The 19,336-nt window shown below is 44.4% G+C and overlaps 1 protein-coding gene across 6 annotated transcripts in view; it reads left to right on the forward strand.

Moving 5' to 3' along the window:
• ENAH (ENAH actin regulator) overlaps positions 1–19,336 on the forward strand; it is a 135,179-nt gene that overhangs the window by 76,018 nt on the left and 39,825 nt on the right. The gene's annotated exons all lie outside the window — the stretch shown is intronic.

Consider the following 19,336-nt stretch of genomic DNA (forward strand, 5'->3'; position numbering starts at 1 on the left):
GATTAGGGTTTGGCATTTTGTTGAAGGTACAGAGTTTCAAAACCTGTTATAGATATGTTAAATTTTATTTATACTGTGTCTTATTCTCAGGGTTCAAACATCTAGCCCACGGGTTAGTCTATCTCAGATATGAATTTCAGAGTAAGAAGACATTTGCAATCTTGCCAAAACCACCTTTTTATGCCTGTAGATGGTTTATATGAGCTCTTTTGAGGAAATTAAGATTTTTGTAAAGAAGTGGTGCATAGCTCTTGACATCTTATCTGTTTTGAGAAACCTCTGGAAGCTCCTGGTTTGTCAGTAAGTCCAGAGCATAGCATAGAGAAGCCGGTGGGTGTGCACCGTCTCGGGTGTAGACTGAGTGCGTATGTGTCTGCCTCTTGTCGGCCTTCTGCTGCAGGGGTAGAATGCCCCCTCGTCGTGGTCTCACCAGAGCAGAGAAACTACAATATCGGCTCTTAATGTCCTATAAAGAGGCCAACTGCATAACAGATAATGAAAGGCCCAAAGTGTAGAGCAGTGTATGTAGGACAGTGACATTTGGCTTCCTCATGTTTGAAACAAACTAGCATTTTTATTTCTAAAAACCTTCAAGAGAGTATCCATGGAGGTTAGGAACTAAATGTTACTAAAGTGGGTTAAAACGATTGGTTTTCATCTTGTCATCAATTTGTTTTTAACCAAACGGAAAGGATTGTTTTTATCAGTGTGTAGTCCTGTAGTTTGCTTTCAGAATGCAAATGCTACTGTTTTTTCTTCTGATCGCCATCTTTTGAAATTAATTGGTCTTAGTGTGGAGAGACTCAGTTACGTTCTGTTATAATTTCCACATTCTAGAAAATTTGGCAAGTGGGAAAATCACCCATCATCTCACTAGCTACAAGCATTTTGGTAATGCAAAAAAATTTAATTGATTTTTCTTAGATGATCTTGAAACTTTATTCTCTTCTGTGTTACAGCCTGGGTCTGTTGCGCCAAGGGCCGAGGCGAGGGGGCTGGTGGTGGAACATGTGGGCCCATTTTAACCATCTCCCTGCAGAGAGGCTTTGGTTTTATATCGGTTTCATCAGAGAAAACAAAGCACGGGAAATGATTTATTTAGAAAATGACTTTTTTCTTAAATTGCTGTAGTTAAACACTAATTTCTGAGCTTTGATGGCGTTAACCTGGCTTGCAAGTGGAGGCACAGGAGGGTTCCAGTGCTGAGAATCAGAAAGGCGTAGTTTTCTCTGCAGATCTCCACAGTAGGATACGCGTGTCCCCCACCCCAGGATTATTTAGTGGGCCCGTGCCATCCACCTATACAAATCTACCCAATAATGTCACCTCTCATGTTGAGCTTGCCTTCCCCTTGCACAGCTGTTTGCTTTGGGTTCACAGCCAGTTCCTTGCTGAAACCATCTATTGTCTTCCTGCCAAAACCACGTTGAAAAAGCTTAACTTTCGTGTCCCCTCCCTAAGCAAACAATATACCCAACGAACCTCTGATCAGAAGCAAAGGAAACAAACATTCCTAAGGGTGAAGTGACTGCAGACATCAGGCTTTCCTGCTGCTTAATGATTTGCCACGTTTTAAAACCATTTTTCCATATTAAATACTTATGTTCATTCTGTTTGTTTTTTAGCTGTTAACGTCAGTATTATCCACTGAATGTTGGTTTATCCTTCTGAGTGATTTTTAGGTTTTTTAAAGTTATGCGTCCTTTGTTCAGACAGAATCTTCTTGAGAACCTCAGTGCCCTTGCAGACAGAATCGTGGCGCTGCTCTGGTTGACGCGGGGGTCAGAGCCCAGAGCCACTGAGGCACCATGCGGCTCTGCAGAGCCCATAATCGCATGGTTCCCCTTTCCCCTCTCCCTTGTCCCCGAGTTCTCTAAACCCTCAAGTTTTTTTAAATGAAGAAAAAACTACTTTGGGGCTATTCATACTGACCTTTATAAGGTGCTCTCTGTGTGTGTGGTATTTCCATCTCTTTTATGAAAAGGGAGGGTGGCAGGAATGTTTTCCTTTATTTTGTTTTTAACTTGGTGTGCAATTATCTAATATACTGGAAAGTACAGGAGGTGCTAAATACAGCGAGTTATATTTGGAACTTAAAAAACACAAATCACATGTTCTAACATTCTTGAAAAAGAGTTGAATTAGCCTTCGTTCTTCTGTACCAAATGCTACAGTTTATCTCTTCCCTTTCTCTAATGACAGACTCGAATTTAAACACTTAAGTTCAGATCGTATTATCCCGACCGTTATTTTTTATTTCTGTGTTGTTTGTCAAGTACATTTATAGCAGTTTTGCAGATAATAGTTGTGGATTATATAAAATGTAAAGTTAGTCCTTGTGATGATTAGTGGAGGTAAATTTGCACAATTTGTTTTTGAGAAAGGTTCAGGGCATTTGAAAATAGGAAATAATTTTTTAATTCAGTTTTTTAAAAGGAAAATCATATGCATAGCCAGTAAGTATATTCTGCTTTTGTTCTTCTTGACCAAGATTAAGCATACCTTTGTGGAAGGAAAACCTTAAAATATTTTACCATTAACTAAGACTGCTTTTGCTGGATTTTATTTTATAGCTATTGAAGATGAGAACACAATGAGATTCTCATGTTTAAATTTTTTTTAGATTTTAAAAATATTTCTATATAGAGATTCCATTAATTTTTTTTCTTACTGGAAACTTGGTCTGATATACCTTTCAGTGTGAGCATTTATATGAATTTTATTTCCACATTTTTTAATCTTTTGGAGATATGTTTTAGAATTAATTAATTTTAGAAATCTCAAAAAGTTTCTAGAAATACCTTTAACAGTGACATTTATTTTTAAGTCCTGCAGATCGCATGTTTCATGGAACCAATACTGAGGTCATATCACAGACGCCATCAAGTGTGTTTTGAGCATAGGTCCTGTGCCAGGCACGGGGAATAATGCTAACAGGCTGAGGCCTGTCCCTTGCCCTCTGGGCTTTCAGCGGGTCTGGAGCCACTGGAAACAAGATCAGCACGTTAGGATACAGTGGATACAGTGTGCGAGAGGCTGTGAGTGAGGTCTGCACAAAGGCCTGGGGAATACCAAAGAAAACTCCAGGGTTCAGGGGAGATTCGAACAGTAGATGATGCCGGAGGTATGATTTGAAGAATGCGTAGGCCTCAGCCGTGGTAGAATATTCTAGACTGGCTGGGGGCCAATGTGAAACAACAGAGAGGCTGTGTTGTAGCCTGGGTGTAAGACTTTACAGAGGAGGGAAATCTGAGAGAGAAGACGGGGAAGGGTCTGGTGTCCTGCTGAGGGTGTGCGTGCACGGTGCCGGGTTGGTGACACACTGCCAGTGAGGGGGGCCAGGTGTGCGTTTCTGTGAGCAGGTGTGTGCTTTAGGACGAACATGATGGGCCAGTGAGCACGCGCCCCCGGCATGGCCTGGTTAGGGTGCCGTTGTGATGCCACGGGTGAGAAAGGTGGTGCCTGGAAATGAAACCGTCACAGCAAGGGGAGGAGCAGAGGGAGGAGGAGGTGACACTTCTACTTCCTGCTACTTACTGTGCCCTCAAGGGCATTGTTCCATTTTGTCCTTAAAGCCCGTCTGAGGCAGGAATAATGATCTGTTTATTAGGTGCCAGCTGTATGCCAGGTCCTTACTGGGCACGCGTATTACTGACGATCTTTATAATAACCCGGCAGAGTTGGGGGTGTCCTTCTCTTGGAGACACGAGTGAGGCTTACAGAAGGTCCTGGGACCTGCCCTGGGGCCCACAGCTAGACTACTGCGTAAGATCGTGTTTAGGATCTGTGTTGGTGATGTGTGATGGTTAGGCCAGGAAGGAGGCAGGCAGGGGTCCTGTAAAGTGATTACAGATATGTCCCTCCGGGCCACCAGTCATCGTCCAGGCCACTGGCAAAGATGGCATTAGCCAGAGAAGGGGAGAAGGAGGGTTGTGGTTCTGGGCCCTGGGTCACGGATTTGATTTTGGACACACTGCATTTGGAGCACTTTATTTTTTATTTTTTTAAGATTTTGTTTATTTATTTGTCAGAGAGAGAGGCAGGCAGAGGGAGATGTGGGACTCGATCCCAGGACCCTGGGATCATGACCTGAGCCGAAGGCAGATGCTTAACTCACTGAGCCACCAAGGCATCCCTTGGAGCACTTTATTAATGCCCTCATAAAATCATATGAAATTGGACCTCGAAAGAAACCCAGAGGTCATCTTGGGCAGTATTTTTTACTGAGTTTTCCTCAATCAACTTATCTTTCCTCAATCAGCTTTTGAAACAGACGAAGTGTTGGCTGCTCATCAGGTTGCAGTACTGGGGGACAGTCTTTTTGTGGGCACGGTCACATGCTGGTTTTATATTACCTCCTCTGCACTCTCCCCTGTTGTAAATTCAGTCTCCACAGGAACGGGACATTGATCTGCAGGAGCTGTGTCCCCAGTGTCCAGTTACAAAGATTGGCAGGACAGGTGGGACTTCCCTTGAGTCATACATCTGGAGGGGGAGGCACAACTGGGGTTGGGTCTTCTGGCCCTGAGGCCATTTCTCTACTTTTCAAATCAACATAGTCAAAGCACATTTATGTATGTATGTATGTATGTGCAAAAAGGTGCCTTTATTGTAGCACAGGGATGGGACCTGTGGGCAGAAAGAGCTGTGCTGGGATTATGAGGGGTGACTGATGGTACAGTTTCTAGTTAGTGGGGGTTAGGGATAAGGTAAGTCTCTAAGGAGTTTGTGTATGTTGAGAGCAAGGTCTCCAAGGCCTTGCAGGGCTAGATATTGTCAAGATAAGGTTAGTCCCTATTGTTCTAGCAAAGCGTTAGTCATGAGACCCTTCAGATGTGTGTCAGTGGGCCACATGCTGAAAGGGGAATGTTAGCATATCCTGGGCATTTGTGGTTCCCAGAGTGAAGTGACACTGACTAGAGCAAATCTTCATTGGTAAAACATTAAAAAAAAAATCCTTGAGGGAGTTGTAGGGGTGTTACAGCCTGTATGTCTCAGGGATTTATTAGTGGGCTGCAAGTTGCAAGGAGACCTCATTGTAGCTTCATTTCTCTTGCCTTCAAAGCACATTTAAAAGGCTTTTGAGGAAAGTCACTTTAGGGTGAGAAAATAGGAAGAACTTTCATTTACTTTTTGTTTTATGTGTTTTGGCAAATTTTCAAGGTCTTTTATTGTGATTTAGTGGAAGCACTTACAATTGGAGTCAGAGACAGTCTCTTCTCTGGTGGCGGGGTGCCTTCTCTAAAGCTGTTTCCTTTTAAGAATATGTTAGGATATCATTATGGGAATTAAATGAGATGAAGACGTTAGTATTATTAAATTATAAGATGTTTTTTTTTGAATGCTAATATTTATAAATACCTGGAGAATTCTGCTGTGTGGACTAACTTGCTTCGAGGAAGAACAAGTGGCAGAGAGACTTTGATTTTCTTTACCCTCTTTCTTGTCTTTACTCTCTGGTGAAGACCTGTCTTGATACTTTTTTTTCCCTCATCGTAAGTTAGTTAATTCATCCATCATATGGGTGCATCTAATTGCAGAGGAAAATTAGACTCAAATCTCCTCCTCAAGGATTCTTCCTTTGGAGGGGAGATAAGACACACCCATCATCCCCAAAGGAGGTCATTTCTGAGGTATAGATAAAATCCTGTCTGAAGGGGAATGAGGTTTCTTTTCACAGGAGCAACTGGGCAAGTGTTGATGAGGTGGCTTTTTAGCTCATTTTGGAAGGGGAATGAAGTGTAGGCACAGGGAGCTGGAGACGGCGTGGGAGAGCGGAAGGGGAAGGAATGAGCTGTGTTTGCCGGGTGGGGGCCTGTTTGGTCCTGTGGGGAGAAAGTCAGAAGTGAGATCTGATCAAGAAGGGCCTTTGAGAGCCATGGGTGACACAGATTTAGTGGAGTTTTTGAGCAGGTGGAATAATGGGAACAAAGCTATACTTGAAAAGGGAGCTGCTGGATGAGGGGACAAGCATGAGATTGCCCCGTGGAGACAGACATCATGAGAATAGAGGGGAAATTGAAACGAGAGAGATGGCAGTGTGAGTTGGGGCAGTTTGCACGGGAAACCAGTATTGTTCTAGTGCTGTGCCTCCTTAGGTGACTGCTTTCATTAAGAAAGAACTCTGGCTGCACATGTTACACGGCAGTGCCAGAGATCTGTGGCAGAGTACGGTGTCTGCTGGTGACGTGGTACGACTGTTATGCCTGGGAGAAAGAGGCAAAACATGAAAACATATTTCAGCAGAAAGCTGATTTTTACTGTGAACCTGAGTCCAGGTTTTAGAAAGAAAGGTACATAGACACAGGGTTGTCTTCAAGTAGCTCACAGCAGAGGCAAAGAAACAATTTCTCTACAGACTTTAAAATGCAATTAACAAATCTGTTCAGCCCCAAGTTGAGTAACAAAATTTTTAAAGATTTATTGTTTATTAGAGAGAGGGGGAGAAGGAGAGAATCTCAAGCAGGCTCCCTGCTGAGCGCAGCCCAACATGGGGCTTGATCCCCCGACCGTGAGATCATGACCCGAGCCCACCGACTGAGCCACCCAGCCCCCCCAGTTTAGTAACTTATTGACAGAGTTAGCATGAGTGTAGCATGCAGATGTCCTTTTCTGTGGGAGATGATTCTCTTCACCTGAGAGCGGTTGATTTTCAGTTTTTACCCACAAGACTACTACAGAACAACTGAAGTGAGATGATCTCCCTCGGTTTGGAAAGCTAAAAGGACAGTGTACACCATACATCCTAGTGATAGGGTTGTTACAACCACTAACTCAAATATTAAGTTTCTTTGCCTGGGACTAAAAATTACCAGCTCTTTGTAGAGATACTTAACCTAAAACCTGTTAGACGTTCTGATTGACTATTGTTGACATTTTGGGAATTTTTGGATCTTTCTGTGATTTTGTGATTGTTCCAAGATGCCAATAAGAAAAGTTTAAATAGTCCCAGTACCTGAATTGAAAACATGACCAATTGCATATGTGATTACTTGTGAAAGAAGTTTCTTTGAACAGGCTCACTCCGAACGTCTAGTCCAAGGGGGTTAAAGTAATAAAAGGGTTTCCAGCTGTGGAACAGGTCAGGAGCTCCTGAGTTAGGCTTCTAGTACCTGTGCCCCGCCCATCATACCTCCCAGCCTCAGTGTTCTGCCTGTGTCTCTGCCTTTCTCAGCTGGGCGTGCACAGGGTTGCTGAGCACTTCTGTAAGTGAATTGGGTAATGGATCTCTGTTCTCTCCAGAATGTAATGTAGGCACCCTTCTTTCCGCGGGTGCACCAGAGCCAGATTCCCTTGGAAGGCTGCCTCTCGTGGGTTCTGTTCCCTTGGCCTCCCTTTGGTTCTCTGCATTCTGGTCTCGCATTCACCTGCAGGAGCCCCCTTAAAGTTCTGGGACTGGAAAGTGACGGGATTAGTGCAGGCGATAAACACTATGGTACCACACCCTTCTCGTTTGCTCCGTATAGCTTTATGCTCCAGCGTTTGCATTGAGTTGTACTTGGCATTACTCTGTAGCTAGTTCTTGGTCACTTAGAGGACAGTTTGAATGAATGTTTACCTTGTAGCTTCCACTTGTAGTTTGTAGGTGCCCTCATTGCCCCCTTGTCATTGGAGGGATTGATGCCATCCCTGGATTATGGTCTTTGCCTGATTGTTCACCATACTCTCATTTTCTTTGGGCCAAGCCACCTGCAGCATCAGAAATCTTGAGTTGAAAACCCTAACTCAGGATTTAAAAAGTGTGCTCCAGGGACCCTTGAGGACCCTCTCCTAGACCATTTCAGGGTGTCTCTAAGGCGCTCCTTTTTCCTTCTTATACTTCAGCCAAAACAAGGTGCCATAACATACTGAATGCAAAAGCAAATAAAATAATCCAGCTGTATTCTACTAAGCCAAACATTGAAGAGATTTGTAAAAATATAAAACCATGTCATCCTAATAGCTAATATTTTTTATTTGGGAAATAATTTTTATTTTGGAAAATAATTATAATAATTTTTAATTTTTAAAAAAATGAATTAGTAGAAATTAAAACTGGAAGAATGTTGTTTATTTAATACAGCAAATAACAGTAGCTGTAATTCATCTGAACGAGAGCTGTTCGGGGTCTTTAATGATGTTTAAGGGTACGGGGAGGCCTGTGACCAGAACCTTTGAGGATGACTGCCCTCTGTAATCATCAGGGAGACTGTGGACTGAGAGGAAAATTTCCGGCGGCTTTTATCCTTTCCAGGCAGCCTAGCAAAGAGCTCTTGTCTACTGGATAAGATTGTCTAGTGGATGAGAATTGAGGATTCCATATTTTCTATCTCTTTAGGATTCTGTGTCTGTAATAGCTTTGCCTATAACAGACGGGCCTTTCTTCCTATCATTGTTCTTCCCTCTGTCTGTTCTGCATCTTCTCTCCTTCCCATCAGGATGACTTCCTGGGGGCCGGGCATGTCAGAGAAATAGGCATAGTGCAGACCTCACTCCTGTCCTGCTCGTCACCACCTGTCACCGTCAGGGAGAATGGAGGGAGGTCTGGTGGCCTTATTTCATGCTCCATGTATAAAAATTGCCCAGTGATTAGATTTGAAACCATCTTCTGTCCAGCGGTAGTAACCACTGTTGCTGTTTGAGCTCTGCCTCTTAGAAGTTCAGGTTCTTCTGGTTTCTCGTTGGTACATTTGTGACTTCTCCTCTTGTGATTTTCACAATTATGTTCTAATAGGTGAATTATTATAGGTTCATATAATCTGGGAATTATGATTTATAATAAATGAACTTTAAAATATTTGCTTCTAGACTTTTAAGTTCCAGATCACTAGCTGTTTGGGGAAAGCTCTTGAGCGTGGCTGTGACTCAAGTCTGACGCTGCATTTTTCACGGGCATGGCTTTAGTCTTACGGTGCGGACTTAGATCTGATCCCGCTCCGAGATGGATGTGACTGAATGACTAAAAGAGACAGGATTTTTCTGTTTAATCTGCGTGTAATCGTCTTATAGAAGGTGACCGTAGCCTGAAGTTTGTTGTCAGACACTCTATTCTCTCTGCCTCTTATTCTTGTTTCTCTGCTTCTCTGGCGGTGGGACATCTTGTCAGGTATTGTCTGACGCAGGTCTAGCTGGGGACGACATTTCTCAGCTTACTTTACGAATAGCTTAAAATCTAATGAGTGATGCTGCGGTGATCCGAGGCTGTCATCCTTGATTGTTTGCATGTTTTATCGCAAGAGAATAGTAATTTATATACAGTTACTTGTATTCCTGAATTTTAATCATATTTGTTGCCCATAAATTGGAGGAGCATTTACTGGATGTCAAAAATTCTGATACCTGTTTTGTAGGACTTTTCCATCTTTAAAGAAGGATGTAGGGAGTGGGGAGAAGCTCTAATAGAACAGAGTATCTTGTTCTTCATTGATGAGAACTGAATTGCAGGAACTACTTCTGTGGTGAGACCAGTCACAAGACAACAGTGGCAGCCAAGCCTGCCCCGCCGTTCTTACAGCTGAATTTTGGACGTGCTTTTATCGATCTGTAAATGGGATAGTGTATTCTGGGCTTGTCTGTGTTTGTATTCGGCAAAGAGCACGTGTACATTGGTGCCTCTGAATGAACATTGGGTTTTTCCGTTTTTATGTTCCTGGCAAGACAGAAAAATTCTAATCAGTCTTTTGAAGATGGTATTAAACAGTGGTATCTTTGAAATCAGTATTGTATATATAAAGAATATTGTTTCCTTAATCCATTAAAAATTCCTAACAGGTATGTGGTCTCATAATCTAAAAGAAGAAAAGCCACAGGGAACAGAATTATTTGTACTCTTAATAAGGTTCTATGTTACATATTATGCGAGAAACAAAAACAAGTAATTCAAAATTGTGCACCTTAAGGAACTATGAATTGGGTAGAGAAGACAGACGAGGTCAGAAATGTCTGCCCGGCAGCATGCATCCCACAAGTGGGACAGGGCAGCAGTTGTGCGGTAGAATGAACACAGCGAGCTGCTCGTGGCAAGTCACTGAAAATAGTTCTTGTAAGGTAGACCTGCTGTTTCTGTGGGCTTTTGCAATTTCTGAGAAAATTCACACCAGAAAACAAATGGCTTCTGTTTTCTGGAAACTTTCAGGGGTATTTGGTTATGACAGTGTCGTTCACTAGGAAGAAATGCATTTATAGTAAGGAGTCTCCTTTGCGAATACCGTCCTGATCTTTACTGTGTTAATGCTATACTAAACACGAAGAATTACTTTTTCTTATTCAGATTTAGAACCCTAGTCTTTATATATTTAAGCTTTAGAATCGTACATCCCCAATTTGAAGATATTGACTGGGTGAGTGACATGAATTCCCAGGAAGTGGGTCTCTAGTCTCTTTGCAGGTACTGCTTCAGATGGACCTTGTATTGATAGGGGGCAGTGTAGATTGTTGCCCTCCCTCTGTCCTGGGCACCAGATAGCCTTGTGGTAGCCTTCTGTTGTTTTTAGAACAAAGTAGACTCCTTAATGTGGCTCTTGCTTCTCAGGAGCTGGCCCCTCTTGACTCTGCATTAAGTAAACACACACCCCTACATCCAGGTCCTTGGCTTTCTGTTTCTTCTTTCACCACTGAGAGACTTACTGTTTTCTCAGAACACTTTAAACTGTTAATTTCTGGATTGAATAAATAAATTTGGCAGAACCAAAGTTAGCGACAATGCTAGTCTTTACTAGCAGACTCTGTTGGCACAAACAGATCAAGTTATTCAAAGCGTCTCTTGTCTGCTGAAGGCCGAAGGACACTTACATATATATATATATATATATTTTTTTAAGAATTTATTTATTTATTTGACAGATAGAGACAGCCAGCGAGAGAGGGAACACAGCAGGGGGAGTGGGAGAGGAAGAAGCAGGCTCACAGCGGAGGAGCCCGATGTGGGGCTCGATCCCATAACGCCAGGATCACGCCCTGAGCCGAAGGCAGAAGCCCAACCGCTGTGCCACCCAGGCGCCCCTACATATATTTTTTTAAATGTAAACTACAGCCTGCTAATTTGGATTAAGATGTGAGCTATAAACAGCTCTCAAGTATGTTTAATGCAGTAATAGTACTTGATAGTATTATTTCCATGAATGAATGTTGGAGTGTCTAGAATTCTGTTCTTAGGAAGCCATAACTGTTTTACTGCTCCAAAGGGATACCTACTATTCTTTGGGGAAATCAGCTTGAATGATGTCTCTTCACTTTTAAATAAACACATCTGCTTCCGTTTGGATAGGGCAGTTTTATTTTCGAGTATCACACTCTGCACAAGCGCTAGGTGTTCAGGACTGTGGTGTTTCCACCTTGTCTGTTAGTGCAGCTTCTGTTTCTCTGCCAAAACTTACCCTCTACTCAGTAAAGTATGGTTTTGAGCAGATGTTGTTAAAACTTCCCACTAGTGTTTCTTGTGCGCTTTATCTTCCTGTGAAAAGTGACGGTCCCTGGTCCCTGCAGCCGGCACGTAGAGTGTGACTTGCTCACGAACAAGTTCAGGGTGAGCTTGTTAGGAGGACACACGGTAAGAGGGTGCACAGCCAGATTGCCTTTCTCAAGACACTCCTGGTGTCTGAAGTTCTGCCTGCCTTCAGGGTTGCTCCTGTGTCCTGCCTTCTTATGGCTCTTGATCGTAAGGACTGGGCAGAGAACTTACCTTCACCTGAATTTCTTTACTCTGGGAAGTGGATATGGACGAGGCTGCTTCCTTGCTTTTTAAAGAATTAATTCTTTCCTGGAAGCTCATGGGAAGCCTACAGTCCATTAAAAACTTCAGATACAGGTTTTCTGGGTTCTTCTTTACATTATACTGAATTAGGCTTTACGGAAACCCCCACTTCTCCGTCCGCACAAAGCTTGTTTTTTTATTTAAAAACACTTTTATTTCCCTGACTTTTAAAGTATTTCTGGTCTTGTGTATCTCTTTTCTATTAATAAAATTATGCACAGATTCATTCTCCTGTTTCTCCTACCCACGTGCAGCATTTGGATGGACTATGTAAAGGTGCTTAGACTACCGCTGGCACGCAGTATACCTTCGGCAGGTTCTGTTTAAATTGCCCGGATTCTGTAAAAAACCACTTTAGTTAAACAAATGTATCATTTACCCTGTGCCAAGCTGGTCGTGCTGGTTGCTCGCGCTGGGATGATGAACAGGGCACAGACGTTACCTTTGAGCATCTTCAAGTCCAGCGAGGCCGACCGCTAACTCTGAGTAGATAGTACAAAGTGTAATGACTCGGCAATCACACAGTACATCGGAAAGCCCTTAGGCCCTAGTAGGTGGTCCTGGCACTTCATGGTGGTTCCTCCTGGGCTCTTGCTGATACCAAAGTCCCCCCCAGCCCCCCCATTTTGTTTTTAAATAACAGTGAATTGCTGCTGCTTTTACATCTTGTGTTTGAGGGTGAGTGGTTAAAAGATTCAGATTTTATGTGAAAAATGTCTAGTGAAGTAAGAATAATGTAGACCTAATGACTAAAATACTAAAAATATAATTTAAAAGGTAAGTATTTAGTGTACAGTTTTCCTGAAAAAGAAGTACTTTATTGAGTAACACTTATTAAGTATTAAGAGGGGGAACCTGTGACACTCCTAATTCGAAGTTTCCTTAATTTTTATAAGTTTGGTAACAGTAGCGATCCCATTTTCAGTATTCTTCGCCTAAATAAATATACCAATGCTTCATCACCATCACAAACCATCACGTTTGAATTGGCAGCAGCGTTTATGGACTACTAATCACTAATCATGAGACAGTATATTTAAAGAGTAGGAACATGGGGATGCCTGGCTGGCTCAGTCAGTGAAGCGTCTGCCTTCAGCTCAGGTCATGATCCCGGGGTCCTGGGATCGAGCCCCGAGTGGGGCTCCCTGCTCAGTGGGGAGCCTGCTTCTCCCTCTTCCTGCCGCTCTCCCTGCTTGTGCTCTGTCTGTAGCTTGTTCTCTCTCTCTTAAGTAATTAAAATCTTTAAAATAAAAAAAAACGAAGAGTAGGGACATAAGGTGCATATTGTTGTGGATGTAATTAAATTTCAGAGACTGAAGCTTCTGGTGTTCAGTCGGCAGAGTGAGTTCATGGTCCATCCTTGCTGACACCCCCACCCCACCAGCAGCCCAAGGCGGTAAACCTTGCATCACCTGAACCATCCAATTTAGTGTTCCAAACTATCCTTCTAATAAAACTTTACATAATTTTGAGTTTCAAAAAGTAAATTTGGGCACCTTTGTCATAATTATTTGTTGCCCAGTGTGGTTTTCGTTAGAAGTTGCTTCTTGGTGTGTGTGCTGGAGTATCTGAAATTCGCGTGCAGAGATGAGAGCCGGGCGCCCGGCCCCACGGAGAGGGAGACTGCTGTCCTGGCGTCGCCGGGATGAACCACCCTGAGCACGCGGATACTCAGAGTCCCCACCTCAGAGACGCCGTCGGTGTTGATTCTTCTGGCGGGGGTACTGCATGGGCCTTCCCACACCGGCTCTCGAGTTTGGAAAGGGCACCCTGGCTCTGCAGCCCTTCCAGACCCTTGGGGTCGGCCCACCGTTACTACTCGTGTCACTTTCTTCGTCGTTCGTATCCATGTCTCCCATCCAAGGCCAGAGCTCTTGCTAATGGAACTGCCATTTCCAGCATGCGATTTTTGTTTTCAAGGGAAAGTAAGTGGGGTTTTTTCCTGATTAAAAAGCTGTGTGCTTATTGTAAGAATTTAAGCAGTACAGAAAAGCCTAAAGAAGAATGTAAAAAAAATACCTAGAATCCTACGACCCAGAGATAATCACTTTTTGTATTTCCCATAAGGGGACGGTGATAGGTGTCGAGGTATTTGTCACGTTTGCGTGAAGAACGATTTTGAGACGAAGAGTGCAGCCCCAGCACGGCGCTGTTGTCCTTCACAGCTGTCTGGAGCGCGCGCGTCGCGTCCCCGTGTGACGCGTGCGACGCGGTGGTCAGTGCTTCAGCCGGCAGAGCAGCCGCCGCGCAGGCAGCCCCAGACAGCTGCTCCCGGCCGAGGAAGCCCCCCGCCTGAGGCCGCCGTCAGCACCCTCCCCGCTCCTGGCGGCCGCCGAGCTGCTCTGTGCTTCGCCTGTCCTGGACGTTCACATACGTGGAAGCAGGCGATACGTGCTCTTTCGCGACCGGCTCTGTCGAGCGTGACGTGTTCACGGTTCAGCCGTCTTGTCGCGCGGGGCAGTTTGAGAAGGAGAGCGTAGTGAAAACCGTGTGTCACGCCTCTAGGCGTGCTCAGTTGTGCCAGGGGGGCGCTCACGTTTCACCAGTTGGCTTTCTTATTGTGAAGTTGTTGGACTGTGAAAGTCATGACTGAATCTTAGCATTTTTTAAAATAAAGAGCTTAAAAAGCAAAGCAGAAAGCCTTCCGCAGATTCTTTAGTTTAAAAACAAACTCAACCTGTGAAACTTGCTGAATTGCAGCAGAAGTGTGTGCCGAGCTGAATGCGGCTAGAGGGAAGCGCTTGACCGTCTCGCAAAGTCCCTGACATTTGTCTTCTTTTGTTCCCAGGCTGGGTTTTCCTGTCCACAGTTGCCCTGCCTTCATTTTTTTCCACATCCAAGAGCATTAGCTTAGAAACTTGGTACTTTTTTTGGTTCTCTTAATTCTGTTTGTCTTGTAAAAGTAGGAGCAAAGAGACACGGTCTTGGAAAGACTGTGTTGTACGGTGAGAGTGCAAATACTTTTCTTGGTTACACACGCTTCCGCTCCTCCTCGTGGATAAGGGAGGGAGGGGCTGTGAGCTTCCTGAGAACAGATCGGAGTTCAGGTGCCTCCCGGGAGCCTTCCCCGCGGAGCTGCTGCCTTGCTGCTCCCCGCCCCCCCAGGTCTCCAGAGTTGTAGGCTGTCGTGGCGCGTTTTGTCTGTCTCTCGCCCAAGCAGAAGTTTGGCCCACTTTGCCTCGTTATAATATTGTACTAAAACTTCTCTCTGAAATCTTCAGACAGATTCTTCAAATTTCTTAGAAAATTTGATAATTACCTAATTTATATTTATGCTTATTATATCCTTTCAGATGTTTCGAAGTGGCTAACAGGAGAAAACGTAGATGGCTAAAACTTGAAGTAGGAAAAAGAACTCCTAGTGGAGGGGAGGCTGATAGGAACTGGGTTGAGTGTTGACTACCAGCACGTTCTAGGGAGCAGGGAAGGAAATCTTCCCACCGCCCAGGAGAAGACTGCTGTGCGCGGAAGTCAGGGCCGGGGTCAGGGGGCCGTGCAGAGCCTTGACAGAGCACGCTGGAAAGATGGAAAGACCGGCGTGCCTGGAGCCTAGGGAGACAGAGCGTGATCTGGATGAGAGAGACCATGGCCACGTCATGGAGAGAGGGCACTGGAGTTTGAGGTTTATCTGAAGAGCAGTGGAAGCAATTGAAGAAATTGTGCGGAGGGAGGCGATTTGATCTGGCTCAGTCGCTAAGGCATCACTGGCTGCCGCGGGGAAGGGGGTCGTACCGAGATCAGCATGCGCCGCGTCGTGACAGTCAGGGCTGGCGGTCTCTGGGAGCTTGAGCTTATCCCCCACTCCGTATGTGCGTATGGCTTAGGTACAGGTACTTTGGTGTTGACATACTGCATATGTTATGAAACATAAAAGAAAAAGGATGAGAGAAAAATGAACAGAAATAGAAGTGCTATTCTTTTCTTTCCCATGCCAGTGTGTGTTTAGCATTCTGGGATAAATGCATCCCTCTCGGAAAACCACTGTCTGGACAAGAGGTCATGTGGCAATGGAGGCCGTTTGGAGAGAGATTTCGAGGTGACAGGAAGGGGCTTGGCAGTAGGTTCACTAGTAATAAAAAGGGAGGGGTGAGGAGGGCCCTGGATTTCTGGTTTGTGTCACTGTGATCACGGTGCTGTTTAGAGACTTAGCCAGCGCTCCAGCGGTAAGCTGGTCCTGTTTGTTCAAGTAGCCGCTGCCTGACTGCGCATGTGCGTCACACTGCCCGTGGCGGCAGAGCGGGGCCTGTAGGGTGGTCGGGGGGACGGTCTGCTCTGCAGAGAAGTAAACATGCCTTTACGAGTGTTGGGACGTGGCAGGATTGGTACATTATGGTTGGCTCTGACGGTTTCTTTAGCTGGGGGCAGAGTCGTCGATTCCACAGGTGAAAATAAATAGTGTACAGAACAGGTGTGGGCCAGGCAGCATGTTGGGACTGTCGCTGTTCAAGCCTCATGAATTATCCGCAGTTGTGAGCTGTTAGCAGCCATCTTCCATTTGCTGAGAAGGGAATAAGATGTACCTGAGACCATTAGTTGGGGAAGGATTAAAGAATTGAAGGGGGCAGGGGAACCCCATCGCATGTACACTTTGCCTAAGACTTGGCACAGCGACACGAGAGAGAGGTTTATATGTTGGCTTTTTTTCATGTGTAGCTAGAGATGCATGATGCCCCACTTCCTGAGGTATATGAAGATTTTCTTTTATTAAAAACTGCACGTATTTTAAAACAATGTGAAAAATTTTTTGAAAATGTATTAAAATGCCATCACACTGAACACAGTTTGCTCTTTATTGTAGTTCTCGTATCTGCTGGCACGGAGCCCTGCAGAATGAGACCGAGATACGTATGTCTATATGTGTCTGTTTTTTTCAGTTTTACTGAGGTATAATTGAGGAACAAAATTGTAAGATGTTTAAAGTGCATGTCCTGATGATCCGATATGGCATATATTGTGAAAGGACCCCTTCCATCTAGTTAATTAACACTTCTATCACCTTAATTTCGTGTGTGTGTGAGAGAGAGAGATACAGACAGACGCTTGAGTGAGTTAGCACATTTCAGTTATACAGTACAGTGCTGTCAACTACAGTCACCGTGTGTATATCAGATCCTTGGTCCTTACGCATCTTATAGCTGAAAGTTGGTGCCTTTTTACCAACCTCTGTTTATTTACCCCACCTACAGGCCCTGGCAACCACTTTTCTACTGTTTCTATGAGTTTTGTTGTTGTTGTTGTTGTTGTTGTTGTTGTTTTTAAAGTTCACATACAAGTGATGCCGTGCAGTCGCAGTCTTTGTCTTTCTCTGTCTGGCTCATTCCGCTTAGTGTGATGCCTTCAGGGTCCATCCAGGTTCGTGCAAATGACAGGATTTCCTTCTTTCTTACAGCTGACTAATATTCCATTGTGTGTATTCCGTGGATGGACTATCTCTCACACACGCACACACACTCACTCTGCATCTTCTGTCATCTGCTGATGGACAGTAGGTTGTTGCAGTATCTTGATTATTGTGACTAAGGCTGCAGCAAACATAGGGGTGCGGGTGTTTCTTGGGTATCTTGTTTTCATTTCCTTTGGATATATGCCCAGAAGTGAGATTGCTGAATCATGGGGTAGTTCTGTTTTTAATTTTTGAGGAACCTCCATACTGTTTCTGCAGCGGCTGCACAGTTTGCATTCCCGCGGTACCTGGTTTTGTTTGTTTTTGTTTTTTTCATGGTAGGCAGCTACACCACTGCAGTGTCTTCCTCCATTCTCTTCTAGACACCTTAGAACAGACACACACATTTATTTTCATTCCCTTTCAAAACGTAGGTCGTAGAACTTTGAGATCGTGAGGGTAATACCTGGGGGCCCTACTGATGGTCAAAAGCGCCAACACTGCTCATTTGGAAGCTGATGTGTGTGCCTGCTCAACAGACCGGCTTTCCAAAGAGTAAATTGAAGTAAAACCAGCTTTAAGCAAACATTATCTCATTGCATCCTCAGCAAAAAAAATGCCAGGATGGGTGATGTTCCCGTTACCAGGTGCCGCGGGACTGCAGCTGAGGGCCGGCTGTCGTGATGATGTCCAGCAGTAGCACGCCATCATGCTGCGCAGAGGCAAACACCCTGTCCTGGTCGCTGCTGCTGGTTCTCGCAGGCTGCTTCCTTCTCGCTGCTCACACCAAACACCGAAGGGGAGAGAGCGGGGCAGGCAGAGTCTTAGGGGTCGCCGCCCTGCAGACTGCATTAGGACTGAGCAGCCGTGATGGCACTGGCTTGCGGGCAGAGTGGCTGATAGACGACGTCATTTTTCTTTCCAGAAGTCCAATACTGATGCTAAATTTTGTGTTTTGGGGGCATTGTAACCTCAGCACGTGCTTTCTTGCAGGGCCCGTGCTCCTCTCAGCGCCAAGCCTGATTGGTCCTGGGCTGACTTGGAAAGAGGCGGTCTCTTGGGGGTACGGGAGCCGTAAGGAACGCTGTATCTGCCCTGAGAGTGAGGATGCTGCAGGCATCCTGTTACTGCATCCGCCCAGTCTGGGCAGTGACTGTCCTTCCTGCACTGCCCACTCCCCCCCCCTCCCCGGCTGAGCCCAGAGTGAGTGGCATCAGCATTCGGCAGGAAGCGTCGCTAGCTGTGTGTGTCCGACCGGGTGAGCAGTCGCGCGGCTTCGGGAAATGCCGACTGCGGTAGAACGGAGATCAGTATTTCATGTGGTGGCGAGAAGTAGAAGTCCGTAGACAGAAGATGTCTGAAGATACTGAGTGCAAGAGTGGTGCTTAGTAGTTGTAAACTGTGACAAGGGTGGGAATTTTTGGTGGAAAATGTGGGGTCTCACGCAGTCCGAATGGTCTCCCTGCATTCTGACAGTGGTCAGATGACTGTGCCAAAATGATTGGCCGCGCAGCACGGCAGGTGCTTTGCTGTCCGAGACGAGATCATTTCTCAGGGCTTTCTTGTAAGTTTTTATATTTTCCTTACTCTTTCCCTTTAAACACGAATTAAAGGAACAGAAGGGTAAAACCTGAAGACCAGGCATGTTTATTAATAAAGACTTTACAGAAGTAGTCATTTACAGACATTGGTAAGACAGATTCTTTTGAAGTTTAGACTTAAAATATTACTGTTGAAAATTTCCTGAATTGTTTATCTGCTTTGAAATGATGTGATTGACTTGGTAGACATGTTATATGTATGCCTGTGGTCTCTCTCCTGTCAGTGAATGTTGTGCATGCGGCTTTAATAATAATAATAATAGACGGGGTTATTGGAAGTACTTAGCAAAGGTGACGTTTCTCAATCTTATTTATTTTGTTTGTGTTTGAAAATATCTGCTGTATGTAATATTTTTAAAGCAAGGTTTAAACTTAATTGGATGATATTAAATCTAATTTCTAAAAATGATTTTTAAAATTCTGATTATTTAAGATTTATTACCATTTTCAGATGTATGGTCTTTAAATTGGTTTGGTTCTGATTCTATGCAAACTTTTTAGTTAGCATAAATTGTATTATTTAAAGAACACAGTTTAGGGGAAATCTAAAATACTGTCTTGTTTGCCTTTATGCAGTCTTTCTTGAGTCAATATATTTTAATCTGTTCATTGTTTTTTGGC

Source organism: Ursus maritimus, unplaced genomic scaffold (assembly GCF_017311325.1).
Source record: "Ursus maritimus isolate PB19 unplaced genomic scaffold, ASM1731132v1 scaffold_2, whole genome shotgun sequence".
NCBI lineage: Eukaryota > Metazoa > Chordata > Mammalia > Carnivora > Ursidae > Ursus > Ursus maritimus.